At 46.7% G+C, this 14,297-nt stretch overlaps 1 protein-coding gene across 1 annotated transcript in view; it reads right to left on the reverse strand.

The window, feature by feature from the left end:
• Positions 1-14,297, reverse strand: part of TPRG1 (tumor protein p63 regulated 1) — a 191,520-nt gene that overhangs the window by 176,890 nt on the left and 333 nt on the right. The window lies entirely within an intron of this gene.

Below are 14,297 nucleotides of genomic sequence, written 5' to 3' on the forward strand. Positions count from 1 at the left end.
TTCACCAACATGCGCACTATCTCTGTATGTTGATAAAGAGATGCAAATATCAGAGAAGCAGCTTGTATCAGGACCTGACTGGGAACCAAAACCGGCCCTGGCAAACAGCTCGGTCGACCCCCAGGAGGGAGGAGGGGGTGCAGCCAAGCGGTTTGCTACGGCTGGATTTTGTTACAGGGGGCCAATATTGCCTGCCCCCGGTAACAAAAACAGCCCCCAGGGGGCCAAAACCGGGCCCCACCATAGCGGCCCAACAGGAAAATGCCCGGTGCCCGCTATGGCCAGTCCGGCCCTGCCTTGTATCATTAATAACTCAAAGTAAGAATTGCCGAGCTCATGGTCCTAACGGCATTCCAGTAGCCAGAATGAAACAGGATCCGTTAGCGAGGAAGTGTATATTAAAGCCTGCGGTTGATCACGTATCGCTGTCGGGCCAGATCCCAGCTTTGTGGCAAGGATCTATCATTCACCCTCGCCACAAAAAAGAGAAATCGGAAATATCCAGCTTTTGCCAAATATCTATTATCACACTTAACCAACTGAGAAACAACCGACAATTTGCTGCCGTCTTACCAAACAGGTTTCAGAGCAGGGTGTGGCAGCATAGACGACATAGTAGCACTGACACGCCTCGTAGACATGGCATGAGACCAATGAAGATCTCTTTACGTATGTTTTCTGGACTATTCACCTGTAGTTGACGAAGTAAATTGTCTATGGTCAAATCTTGTAACTTTGGGCGTGGATTACTGCACAACATTCTAATTCTTGGATGCAATTCAAACTTTCGGATAATTTGTTAGTTTCTTCTAAAATCACCATAGAAAATGAGCCTAAGCAAGGTTCTGAGCTCCTTCGCTTTTCTCATTATACACGCCTGACGTAGGCAACTACATACAATACCGGTATTTATTCCACCAGTTCTCGGACATTGTCCTGTTGGCAACTTTGCAGATGACCTTGTAATCTGTTCTCAGACTCCAACTGGTTTACAGCATCAATTTTCAGCACTTAATGAACACAACCGGACCAATGGTCTATTGACCAACATCGGCACAACAAAAATGATATCTTTTGGTAAAAGATCACGAAAATTAAAATGGAATTTAGGGCACTATACAATCCTTAAGTTTATTTGGGATTTCATTTGGATAAGCATTTAACTTCAGTACAAACTAAAACTAAGGCTTTTACTGTAACACAATCTTTAAAAAGGTTTGCACAAGCCTATGGAGTCAGGCCCACTGGAACTGCTTTAAGGACACAACTGATCCACTCTTGAGCTATGCCTCGATGATATTAAATGAACAGAAGGTGAATCCTCTTTCCAGCTCAACCAGCCGTACATCGACCCTAACTTAGGGGCGTAAACAAAACAACCTTTTTAAGATTCCGTCTATTCTACATCCCTTTGAAAGAGTTTGGGGGTTCTTGGAATCTTACATCTCGCACCCCCATCTGCAGACTTTGTAGCTATCCAAATGAAACACTATATCACATTATATGTCTATGTTCCGCTTTGAAAAATATTGGTAGAAAATACTTAAATATGGTGTTTCAGGAACTTTTCCCTACAAACATTGAAAGGAGGCGACGTCAGTATGTTTCTTGACGCATTCCAATGTTTTTATTGGAAAGCTGATCAGATTTATGTATACAGCCCATGAAAGACAGAAATCAAAGGACATTGCAACTGTGGAGCATGTAAAGGCAATTAAATAAATTATTTACATCTACCATAAAAGGCAATTAAACAGTTGAGGAGTGATAGGTTTCCCTGCTATAAATTAATTTTAATGTATTTTTTAATCTTCTATGTCTACCTAAGAACGATTTTTCAGGTCGTACAGCTTTAGTCAAATGTAATGGACATTGCATTGAATTAAAAAAAAAAAAATCCAATAGCGTCTATTATTTTTATGACTGTTTTCCATTCCATTTCTCTGCTGTACCTTTACAGGCTACAATCCAGGTATGCATTTTCTCTCATATCATGATCACATTATCTAACTAAATAACCGCAGGCATTGGGTGCAAGACCCCCCCCCCACCCATTTAATGGACGATCAGTGAGTGACTGCCAGGACCACCGAAGAGAGCGCGCCGTAGGAGGGTGAACCCTTTCGCTCACTTTTAGCCTCACGAGTCCTAATGCCAAGAGGTGGATCGATGGAGACGTTCACAAAGATGGGGGGACTATCAGACAACAAACATACTCCTGCAAGGCGGTCAACACTCTGGCGGCGACACTTCAGTGGGCTCTCAGGGCGAGCAAGGAAGGGCCCGGAGAGATCCAGATGGAATGACTGAGCATCAAGAGGTGGGCTTCACGCCCCCTTCTGAACAAATTCTTTTACTAGTCTGGTTGTTTCTTAGAAGAAAGGACTTCTCTGCTCTCCTCTGGTCTCACATTGCAATTTGCTCTTTTTCCCGGCGCCTCGGATCTTGAAGCGCGGGTGGGTATGACTCAATGAATAGTTACTTCTGCTTTTTGTGTCCCGTTTGGTTGTCAGTTCCCCTCTGAGCTTCCGCCAGCCTCCTCTGGCCGCTGTTTGCCACCCAGGGTTGGATCAGGTACCGTGGGCAAGGAAGGTGCTAGTATTAGACATGGTCGATGCCATGAGGGCAGGTTGCTTGGTGCCCAACATCTGAAGGGACTTGAGGTGATCACTGGTGCCAAGAAACCTGATGGGGCCCCCGGCAAGGGATTGTGAGGGCCCCGTCACGTACGCCAGCCATGTTTACATTTCTTACCCCATATCTACATCAGCTGCATTAGTTTCAGTGGTCCAGTGAGCTGAATATAGATCAAATATAAACATTCCCTACAGTTGTAGTGACATTCCAAAATGTGTTCAATAAAAAAGGGTGGAGGGACTGAGTGTCCGTCCCCGGCCTCTCAAAAACTGAAATCAAATCTCCTTTAGATGGATCCGGATTAGATATCAAGAATTCATCACCAGAGCCAAGAGCAACAAACAAGCACATGTTCAACCCCGGCTCTCCGAAACCAAAGCCACATCACTGGGATATACCCTCAAGACCCCTCTATCAGAGACCTCACTGCCCATAAAACCAAGACATCTTGGTACCAGCGACCCCCCCAGAAAGAGAGGTCCTTGGCCACTCAAGGCCGGCCTCTAAACCGTCCAAGATGGCGTCCACCGGCCCTCAGTGGAGGCGACACACTGCTTCACCTTATCCTGATGATCGTGATGTTAAGAAATGCTTTGATGAAGTAGATTTGTCAGTGGTACCCTCCGGTATTTGTTTTATTCATGTTTAATATTAACGTTTATTATAAATATGAAACACCTGCAAGTCCTCGCGCAGTGCTACTGGAACAGTCCACACTATATAAAACTTTAAGCAAATTAAACATCTGCATCTCAAACTGTCATTCTTTCAGCATCTCTGTCGCTCTTCACAACGTCTCCACTACAGATCCCATCCTCCTTCATTGCCTTGTGTCTCATGCATTCAGTCCTCTTCTCGCCGTAGCCTCTTTCTTACATTCTCACTTTTACCTTTCTCGGCCCTGGTTTCTTCCCTCTTCCAGCGTCCCTCTAGTCTGGTGTCTCCATCACTTTCCCTCACGCCTCTACCTCGAATCTATTTTTCCGACAGTCTCGATGTCTTCATCACTTCTCCTAGGGCACCTTCACAACTCCCATGAGTTCACTCGGTTTCTCTGTTGGCTTACCACTTATCTCCATTTCCGCCACACTCGGTCTCGCCTCTGTCTCTGCCTGTCCCAAGTTCACACCCTCCATGAACGTTCACCTTCACTTGTGGCATCTTCTCACTTATGTATCTCCCCCGGCTCCCATCTCCCTCCACTTTAACATGTCTTTTTATCTGATGCTGAGCACTTGGCTTCCCTCACCTTCTCTACCTTTGCATCTTCCTTCTAAAGTTGCCACTTTCATTCTCATCGATTAACTTTATCGTTTCTGATGCATCTCTCAGCCACACTTCAGTTCCTTTTCTTTACCTCATTGCTTTCCTTTTTTTTTTTCTTTTTTAATCTACCTCCACCCATTATCTCTGCCCGCCCCATTTCTCCACGAACGCGACCACCACTTGCCCATTGTGTCTCACATCTTTCCCTGTTCTCTTCCCCCCTCTCTTTGCCTCACGCTCTCTGTGATTCTTTGACCTGTCTATTACTCACTTTCTTTGCCCTCTTTGTCTCGCCCATTTTTCCAATTCCTTTGTTATTTTCCTTTTTTAGTTACTTTGCATTTCTATGTAATTCTCTTTCCATGTCTTTTCCCGCTCTTTCTGTTTTCCTCATCTTGCTTTCTTGGTGGCATATGTACAAAAGCATTTTTCGCAGAAGTGGGCCATTACCGACCGTAAAAATGCTTTTCCATTTGTACAGAGCATAAATTGTGAATCGGTAACACATTAACGAACTGCAATTTGTGTGCGATTCGGTATTTGGAAGGTGCGTGTTTAGGACGTCCCTTGCAGTGCTATGTATGAATGTTTTGCAACCGAATTATGGTCGCAAAACATTCATTTTTTACCAGCACCTCATGGGTAGTGGTAAACATTCGCAAATGGGAAGGGTTCCCCCCTCCCCTTTATGAATGTTGAAATAAATATAGTTTAAGAGCACCTACTCTTAAATTATGAAACAAACGCTTCATTTTATTTTTTGAAACACTTCCAGTTTTCCTTTAAGGAAAATGGGCCGCAATACAAAAAAAACCAGGTTGCTTTATTAAAAAGCAATCACAGACATGGTGGTCCGCTGACCCCAGCAGGCCACCAATGGCCACCATCCCTGTGATGGCAGCAATTTCGATTGGGTCGCAAATTGCGACCTGCCTTATGAGTATTCACGAGGCAGGTCTATTACGACCCCATTAGGCATCGCTATTACTAAATTGTACGTTTTTGTACTTCAGGAATTGCGAATTCCTAATTGCAGTTCGCAAAGAATCGCAATTCGAGACTCACAAACCCTAAATTCTGTACCTACGGCCCATGGGTCTTTCCCTGGCTAATTTCTCTTAAGCATTTTTACTACATGACAGACTGTGATATAAGGGCATCTTACGCATAAGCAGTTTGTCTGATTAAATATGCATAGTTTTTTTTATTAGATCACCACCGAAACAAATCGACTTACAGGATGTGACGGTAAAAGATGTTTGACCAAAGCACGGCAGTATTTACCAGCACACACATCTCACGAGGACAGCAAAAAATTGGTGATACTTGGTGCCCAATATGTAAACCTGTACACCTTCTAAGGCCTGGTCACGCCCTTCACGCACACTGTACGCACGTAGATAGTGAACACCACCTCGGATACCAGCACAAGGAGCAGATGGACAGGGTATCCAGATATCTAGGTGCACTTTACACCCAACACTTATTCTGGAAAGTGCTTTATTTTTCCCCAGTAGTGCTGGGGTGCCTCACTGGGCAGTGGCCCCCTTGTGGCATGGAGAGAGCGCGATGAAACCTGCAAACCTGGGTGTACATGGAAATGGTGAAGGTTGTTCTGTTTCCCTTCACACCCAACCAATCGCTGCAGAGAGCATCACAACGCCTTGTGTCTGCCCCGGGAACATGGCGCACCCCACAGCAAGTCCCAAAGGATTGGGGTTCTCAGCCTCGAGCCATGTGTGATGGTGCCCTGCTCTTCCAAATGACACAATGTGCATTGAACCCTACCTGGAGGCCTGCATTCCTGTCTGAACAACAGCTTGCTCATTACAGTCCAGCTGGATTGGACTACTTGCCTGTAATAATGAGATTACACACAAATATACTGAAATACTTCATTACATTGGAGCTGTCACCTGACAATGCCTGCTGCCAAGCCATCAAGTACTGCGAACATTAGATTACTCAAGTGAAACCGAAAGCTGCCACATTTAATGGAGGGGTTCGCTTTCAGAACCAGTTCACTAGATGGGTCTGCCACGTTTTCGAATGAAAAGCCATTTTTGATTTGCCTATGACTTTTGATCTTTGGATGTATTTGCACCAACTTTAGTTGTCGCTTGGCATGGGCAGCCTATGCCCAGCATGACCATTTTTGTGCAGATCCGCACATGGGAAACATTTTTCTTCTGGCGGTGGTGGTTGTTCCATTTTAGTTCCCATAGGTAATATGTCCCTGCCTATAGTCCAAACCGCTGAAGACATTTACACCAAACTTTGCATGAAAGTAGTACTTTACTCTTTACTAAGAATGCCTACTTTTATTGGTTTGGTGTAAATCTATTCACTAGTTTTTCAGATAAATGTGTTTAAAAAGTTGTTGAGCGGGTTTTAAAGGGTTAATGCTTTATTGCATCTGTGTGCTGTTTGGGATAAGTGACTCCTGAGGCCACCCACGGTCTCCACCCTGCAGCAGTGGTGAAATCCTGCCGTGCATCGACAGCTGCAGGCGGTCACCTGCCTTGCAAGCGGGGCTGCAAATTACATACATCATTAAAAAACTCAAATTGTACTGAAAAAACACAGTTAAAAACCGGGTTATAGATTTGGCTCAATAGTACAAAGGCACTGAAATCCACCAGTTATTGTTTGAGCAGTAGCTACACTAACCCCCTCCCCCCTCCCCCTCAGCGCCTTGAGACCCTCAAGAGTGATTAGTGCGCTCTACAAATGTTTGATTGATTGATTAATGCACAAAATACAGGCCATAGCTTAAGACGCCTCCCGTGCTCAAAACACAAATTTGTCACCTGTATAGAAACTAAAACTCAAGAGAACAACATGGCGGAGGTGCAAGTTATGGCGTGTGCTGTGTGCATTGCTAACCATCATTGGGAAACTTCAGTGATTTTGGGCAATAGAGCCAGAACCATAACTTCTAAGTATGTTTTCTTCAGAGAATATAGGACGCCGGGCCATACTGCTTTGCAGATGATATGGGGGCCCTCCTTCCATGGAGCGCCCTTGGCGGGGATGCACTAACTGTGCTCCACTTGTATGTGGCCACAGTTAGTGCACCTACCGACAGCCTCTGCACCCGCATCTCTAATAGGGTGCTGGCGCAAAGGTTTCACTCATGCAAACGAGGCCACACCACGCCAGGTCATGCTGGCACAATCCTTATTATGGAAGGGTCCGTGGAAGCATTAGGACCCCTTCCATAATTTCTTAGAGCCCCTGGGGGAACAAAAACCAGAGACACCCTGCTCTTCTACACCTGGGGCACTTTGTTAAATACGGCCATAGTTTATTAGCGACCTCCCAATATTGGGAAAAGTCTAAAAAATTAAAATTAGGCGCTTACACATTTTTTTTAAATTGAGTTAGAATCATCAAGGTTATCGGAGATCCAACAAGTGGTCTTTTATTGGACATTGCGGCGCAACCAAAACTGCTGATTCGTTCTCGTCAGCAATAGTGACTCTGCACCAGTAGTGATATGTATAGTTTGATTAGTTAAATTGGTATTGGAATTGGCTATGGTCAATTTTCGGCCTATCTCACTGCTCGGACAGTTTGCTAAACGTACCATGAACAAAGAGCTATCTAGACATCTTACATCCAACAATCTATTGCACAAAGTCCCCTTGGTATTACATAGGGGCCCGCTCTACTGAGACGGCGATGGCTAAAGTGACTTAGGACATTTGAGACATCATGGATTGGGGCAGCGGGAGCTCGGATTCTGTAAGATCTGTCAGCAGTGTTTGACACCATCTCCCACTCCTTAGAGCGACTGCAATCACCTGGCCAGGGGGGCACGTGCTCGCTTGGTCCTCTGCTTTCTTGAAAGCTTGAATGCAAGCAGTGGCATTAAAAAAAGTTTTAGATCAACCCCTGAGAGAATTACTAGAAGGGTTACACACAGATCCGTCCTGAGCTCAGTCTTTTCAATGTTCACGTAGCCTCTTGGCGAACCTGATTGAATCTTTCGCCATCACCTCTATTCTTAAGCCGATTACACACAAATGGATATAAGGCTTGAGGAATATCCATTCCAGGTGTCCAGTGATGTCAGGAATTGTCTTCTGGGGCTGCGGAATGGATCAGTGCAAAGTGTTTGGTGGTGAACATAGGAAGGACTGAGATCGCGGTCTTGGGGTCATAAGAATGGTGTCCGGAGTCGTTTGGAGCCTTCACAGCTCCATCCCATCAGGCCGGGAATTTGGGAATCTGTCTGGACTTGGATGTATCCTTCAAATCATAACACAACCAGCTTTAGGTTTCTGAACTCACCAGGAAGATTCTCCCTTTTATACCAGCCTCATCGATGAAGGACCTGGTTCGGTCCCTGATCTCGTCTAGAATGGATCCCCACAACTCGCTTTACACGGGGGTGCCAAAATACCATTTGCATAGACTGCAGCTGCTAAAAAACGATGCAGCTAGGCTGACCCCAGGCTTAAAGAAATCAATACCCAATTCTAACAAATCAACAAACACTGGCTCCCCATTTCGAAGGGGTGTCAATTTAAAGAGGTTTTCCTGTGTCATAAATCCCTTTATGGTCAGGGAGAGCACTCGTACATGGCCTCAGAGTTTGTTTGTTACCAGCCAGCGAGGGAGCTGAGACCCCGCTATGCCTACCGGGTCAGAATCCTTACGTTTATGAAAGAGAGAACAGGTGGTCCCTCTATAGCAGTGGTAATGAAAAACACCCGTGATGCCCTTCCGCCAGCAGTGCGCACCCAGCAAAATGTCTTCTATTTCAGAAAACATCTCAAGACCTTTTAGTTTGTAAATAACATCTAGGAATTCAGTTTCTGTCCTACCCATCTTATTCATATGCTGTCATGCTAGTGCCGAGACACTCTGATCCCAAAGAAGCTGTTTAGTGCTATACAAATGGCCTTTTTATTCATTCATTTATTCAATATTCTCAAATCAGTAGCAAATAAAGGTATAAAATGAATTTAAAAACAGGATCGATATAATTGCATTGATATAAAGAGGCTAGATTCATACATCTTAATAAAACCATTGAACATCATTTAAAGTTTAAATAAGTCATTGTAGTATTGTGATATGAATGATCGTGGACTAAGCAAACAAAACTACAAAGCAAACAAGCATTGGCATAGCCAATAGGTCTCGCCTTTGGGACCTTATAAGTGTTTAGCCATCCAACAGTTGCATAACTAAATACTTATAAGGTCCCAAAAGCGAGACCTATTGGCTATGCTAAGTGATCGCGATCAAACATCAAAGCGGCCGTGAAAGTGAAAATACTTGCGTCAAGCGCGGCGCGCGCACATGCACTGTAGGTCTAGGCTGGCCTGGTAGCACTTTTTGGAGCCGTCTCAAAAAGTCTCGCCAGACCAGCGCATGCGCTGTGTCAGGCGAGACCTAAAAATTAGTCCTTGCTATGAGATGTGTGCAGCGCCGAGTACATACAAGACTGACTCCCTACTCATTTCATAACGGGGGAGGAACCTTATCTGATGTTTCAAATTTGACTACAAGCTGTTGATAAGCTGTTTATACTTTTTACAGCTTGGTTTGGACCAGGTTCATAAATGTAACAAGGTTGTGTATAAACGAGCCATTTGTGATATGGAAACAACCGGATATCAATGCTTTGCAGGTTTTATGGCCAAGTCTTTGAACCCCTGGAGTTCAGAGGCCCTTTGTGTTGTGGAGTGGATGCTGGGGGGGGGGGGGGGGGGGGGGGAAGCAGGTCATTTGAGGTAGACTTTATTTGTGGTGGTCACAAACCCAGCATGCTGGGGGCCTCTCATCTGCTTCCACACCCGTTTGACGTCTCCTGCTGACTTTCAGTTGTTTGATTTCTAGGGACTGTGTAGTTATGGTTAGGCTGCCTATGTGTTATGTCTCATGACTGCCCATTTGACAAATCAGCACAGAACTTTCCAGAAATGCACACATGCCCCTAGGATTGAACCTGGGAGGTTTGTGCAGATTCCATGCGGGGGTCTCCAAGGTCCAGGCAAGTGGCCCATGGACAGGACCTGCAGGCCCTCGTACATTGGACCGAGCCCAGTGGTCATTAAATGTCGCCCATTGCTTTCCTATCACTGCCCCCGTATGATACAGGGGTCTCCAAGGTCCAGGCAAGTGGCCCATGGACAGGACCTGCAGGCCCTCGGACATTGGACCGAGCCCAGTGGTCATTAAATGTCGCCCATTGCTTTCCTATCACTGCCCCCATATGATACAGGGGTCTCCAAGGTCCAGGCAAGTGGCCCATGGACAGGACCTGCAGGCCCTCGGACATTGGACCGAGCCCAGTGGTCATTAAATGTCGCCCATTGCTTTCCTATCACTGCCCCCATATGACACAGGGGTCTCAAAGGTCCAGGCTAGTGGCCCACGGACAGGACCTGCAAGTCCTCGGACATTGGACCGAGCCCAGTGGTCATTAAATGTCACCCATTGCTTTCCTATCACTGCCCTCGTATGATACAGGGGTCTCTAAGGTCCAGGCAAGTGGCCCATGGACAGGACCTGCAGGCCCTCGGACATTGGACCGAGCCCAGTGGTCATTAAATGTCGCCCATTGCTTTCCTATCACTGCCCCCGTATGATACAGGGGTCTCCAAGGTCCAGGCAAGTGGCCCATGGACAGGACCTGCAGGCCCTCGGACATTGGACCGAGCCCAGTGGTCATTAAATGTCACCCATTGCTTTCCTATCACTGCCCTCGTATGATACAGGGGTCTCCAAGGTCCAGGCAAGTGGCCCACGGACAGGACCTGCAAGCCCTCGGACATTGGACCGAGCCCAGTGGTCATTAATTGTCGCCCACTGCTTTCCTATCACTGCCCCCGGTATGAAACGGGGGTCTCCAAGGTCCAGGCAAGTGGCCCACGGACAGGACCTGCAAGCCCTCGGACATTGGACCGAGCCCAGTGGTCATTAATTGTCGCCCACTGCTTTCCTATCACTGCCCCCGGTATGAAACAGGTTAACTTTATGGAGCTGTGAAAGTATTTCTACAGAAATTAAAATAGTAATCACTAAAAACATTTTGTTGACGACAGCTGTTGTAAAATCGGATAATCTGATTTTTTGTGTTTTAGTAAATTATTGCAACGGTTTTTATTAATCATGCAAATAAAGTAGGTTATGTTATTGTTTTGTTACTAAGCTTAGCTAATAATAAAATACATTTTTTTTAAAACCTTTGAAGTTCCCTGGAGAAGCTTCATTTGAAGGGATGTTACAGTTTTATCCACAAACTATAAAACCTAAATTCCCTACTTATGGTTTTATAGTTTGTGGATAAAACTGTAACATCCCTTCAAATGAAGCTTCTCCAGGGAACTTCAAAGGTTTTAAAAAAAATGTATTTTATTATTAGCTAAGCTTAGTAAAACCGCTCAAAGCACTGCTCATGCAGTCAAACATGACGTCACTGATGACAGGAGAAATTCCATTGATGGTGGCAGGTCACAGGGCAACAACCACATACAAGCACCCTTTTGCCTTGCCCATCCTCTGCCAATGCTGCCCTCGTGCCCACTACAACCAGCGTGACGCTTGACTCTGCTCCGTGGCCGCTTCCCCACTGCACAGGTCGTGCACTGCTACCCCTGCCAGCAGCGCCCACTTCCTGCGACCGTCCCTTCGGGGATGCCACAAGTCTGCCCCAAACCCACTTTGTGCACTGGTGGCCCTCAACATTTTGAACAGGTGCAGCACCAAGGCCAGAGTCGGGTTGAACACGCAAAACCTTTTGAGATGTCTAGGCTTGAAGGTTCTAGGTTTATAGGTCTACCAGTAGCTACTCAGCTGCAATGGGAACTACTGAATGAAGTCAAAACTCAACATTTTTAAAGTTAACCCATAACTTCCTTTTGCATCTTTTTTTCACAATTAACTCTCCATCCAACGGTCATGCTTCATCTTAGAGACCTCAATGCATTGATTCAAGTCCACGGAGCTGCTCAGGGTTTGCTCCACTGACGTCATAAGTAGGGCCTCTAATCTGCCCTGCTGCTCCGGGGAGCGTTGCTCAGTCGGCAGTAATGCCCGTTTGGCAGAGATCTCTCAGCCCTGGCACGGGTGACGGCAATGATGCAACAAGCAGCCATCACTGTTCTCACACCGCTGCATGCTGCGGAAGAAGGTTTGTTTGCGCACACCATAACGTCAGCACTTTTCATTGACGTCATCTCTGTGGCTGGTTCATCGAGACACTCATCACAAAACTGCAGTCAGCGGCTGTCCTCGGCTGAAGCAGACCTGAGAAGAATGTGTGCAATGCTTGTATGAGAGAGAGCGCCTTGCGAGAACTTGTCGCCGAGTCCTGATAGAGGGATGTCAAGCACTTCATGAAACTCCTTCCTCGAGTGTTCCCGGACTTTAGAAAAAGAATGTTCATTGCGGACCCGGCCTTTTCTGCTCCTTTTCTCTGGCACCGGACTCTTGATTCCTCACACTGCTTTGCAAACGTGTTAAACGAATCCTCCCACCCCTCCTGAATCTCTTGGTTAAATGTCTTTAGGGCCGCTCCATCATGCTTAGAAGGATGAAGGTTCGGCCGGGCCATCTGTAATTGCTTACTCAATGTATTAATGCATTAATGAAAGGTCTCGGCATGGACAGCCAGGACAAAACAGGAACACTGCAAGGTTTTCAACAAACTTGCTGATTGAACGTGTTTTACTGTAGGCTGTGGTGCCTTCGAGCTCTTATACCCACCAGAACCATGTGTCTGTGGTCTTCTTATCCAGCGACTCTACACCTGGACGGGCACGGAGTCCCCTCAGCTCTACGTCCGGCGCAGCGCACACATGCACATCCACGGATGAGGTTAGGGGATGGTGGCCAAATGGATGGATGTCACTTAAGGTTCTATTTTCATAACATGTCTGGGCCTTTACACAAAGTTAAAATGTGAAGAAATGGAGGCGTGAGGTATCCCTTGCTCCCGTCCCCTATGTTAGCTGCAAAGGTTAATGGGCTGAGGGAGCAGAAATAACAGGAGGTTTGCAGTGCTTAATTTGAGCCGGTGGTTTTTGGGGCTTAGCATCGGCACAGCACTTACGGGAGGTGGCGCTGTTTGTGAAATTTAGAGATAAGCAAAACAACAGTTGTTTATAAATTCAATATATATTAAAATGACTAATACCTGAAGCCCAACCCATTCTAATAGCTTGGGGGGGGGGGGGGGCTGGACTAGTCTGAATTGTCACACTTGTAGCACTGTGACGGCTAGTAGTGATACCACTGTCACTGGCAGCGCTGACAGGGGCAAGCTGGTGCAAGCTGTTGTGCCCTGCTGACGAGGGCCCTGGCACTTATCTTTTTTTACAAATTAAGCATGGGAGGTTTGGGAGCGTTTCTGGCACCGGAAATTATCCTTAGAGCGACGTTGCTTTCCCTGGAGCTGTGACGCACCTTCACATTGCGTGGGCACAACTTCAGAGACGTGCAATTTGTTTAGAAGAAGTGCAGCGCAGACTGCGGGTGCTGCCCGTGGGGGGCGCCACTGCGCTCGGCTTTGGGTATTGAAAGCCAGTTTTACTGACTTTGCCAATGCTTGCTTGATATTGCGCTTCCTGCCTCAGTTCTGCAGTTCATGCCGCTGTAAATAACGGAGGCCAAAGTTAATTGCGCGCAGCTAAGTCCATACTGTTCCTAACTCCTGTGCCAGATCCCGTGACTCGGGCCCTTTAAATCCCCACGCCCAGATTGACTGCTCCCGTGTGATCTCCTGCAACCGCCGCCGGAGTGAAACCGGCTGCACCGACACGCTTCGCTGCAGCGCGGGGCACGCAGGTGGGGGCGGCTCTCCGAAGGTGTGCTCCCCGTTCCGCACTGACTTGCGAGTACAAGACCGTCTCACTGTGATAAGGGGGTTTAATGCCCTCTGTGCCACTGAAGATTGTTAATAACCTCACTTTGAATGTGAGGCAGCACACTGGGTTAACACACCTGCCGCCGAAGTCTGCGTGCAGTCTCCGTCGTGCCGACTCAGAATTTCATCCTTCCAAGCAAAACAAGACGAGTTCCATAAAGTTAACAACACCGACAAAAAAAGCCAGTTATAAGGTTGGTGGGTAGTGGTGCTTGGGGAGGGGGGCATTAATGTTTAATGTTAATGGCATTCAACACAGCTACTGAATTCAGGGTTTACTTGTTTAGGTCAGATGACCAGCACGGCCCCCTTCTCTCCGTTTCGGCGCAGCCGCTCATCTTTCCCATGTCGGTCACAAGCGTACCCCCGATCCCGGTGATTGAAAATACAACCCTGGTAGGATTGTGGGGCAGTGTACACTAAAAGTAAGCCGTTATCACCAGGGCACCTGCCGGGAGGCTGGCATGGAAGGCGCATATGCCCTCTCGTGTGCACACTTCCTGACTCGCCT

This window comes from Triturus cristatus, chromosome 11 (genome assembly GCF_964204655.1).
Source record: "Triturus cristatus chromosome 11, aTriCri1.1, whole genome shotgun sequence".
In the NCBI taxonomy this organism is placed as follows: Eukaryota; Metazoa; Chordata; class Amphibia; order Caudata; family Salamandridae; genus Triturus; species Triturus cristatus.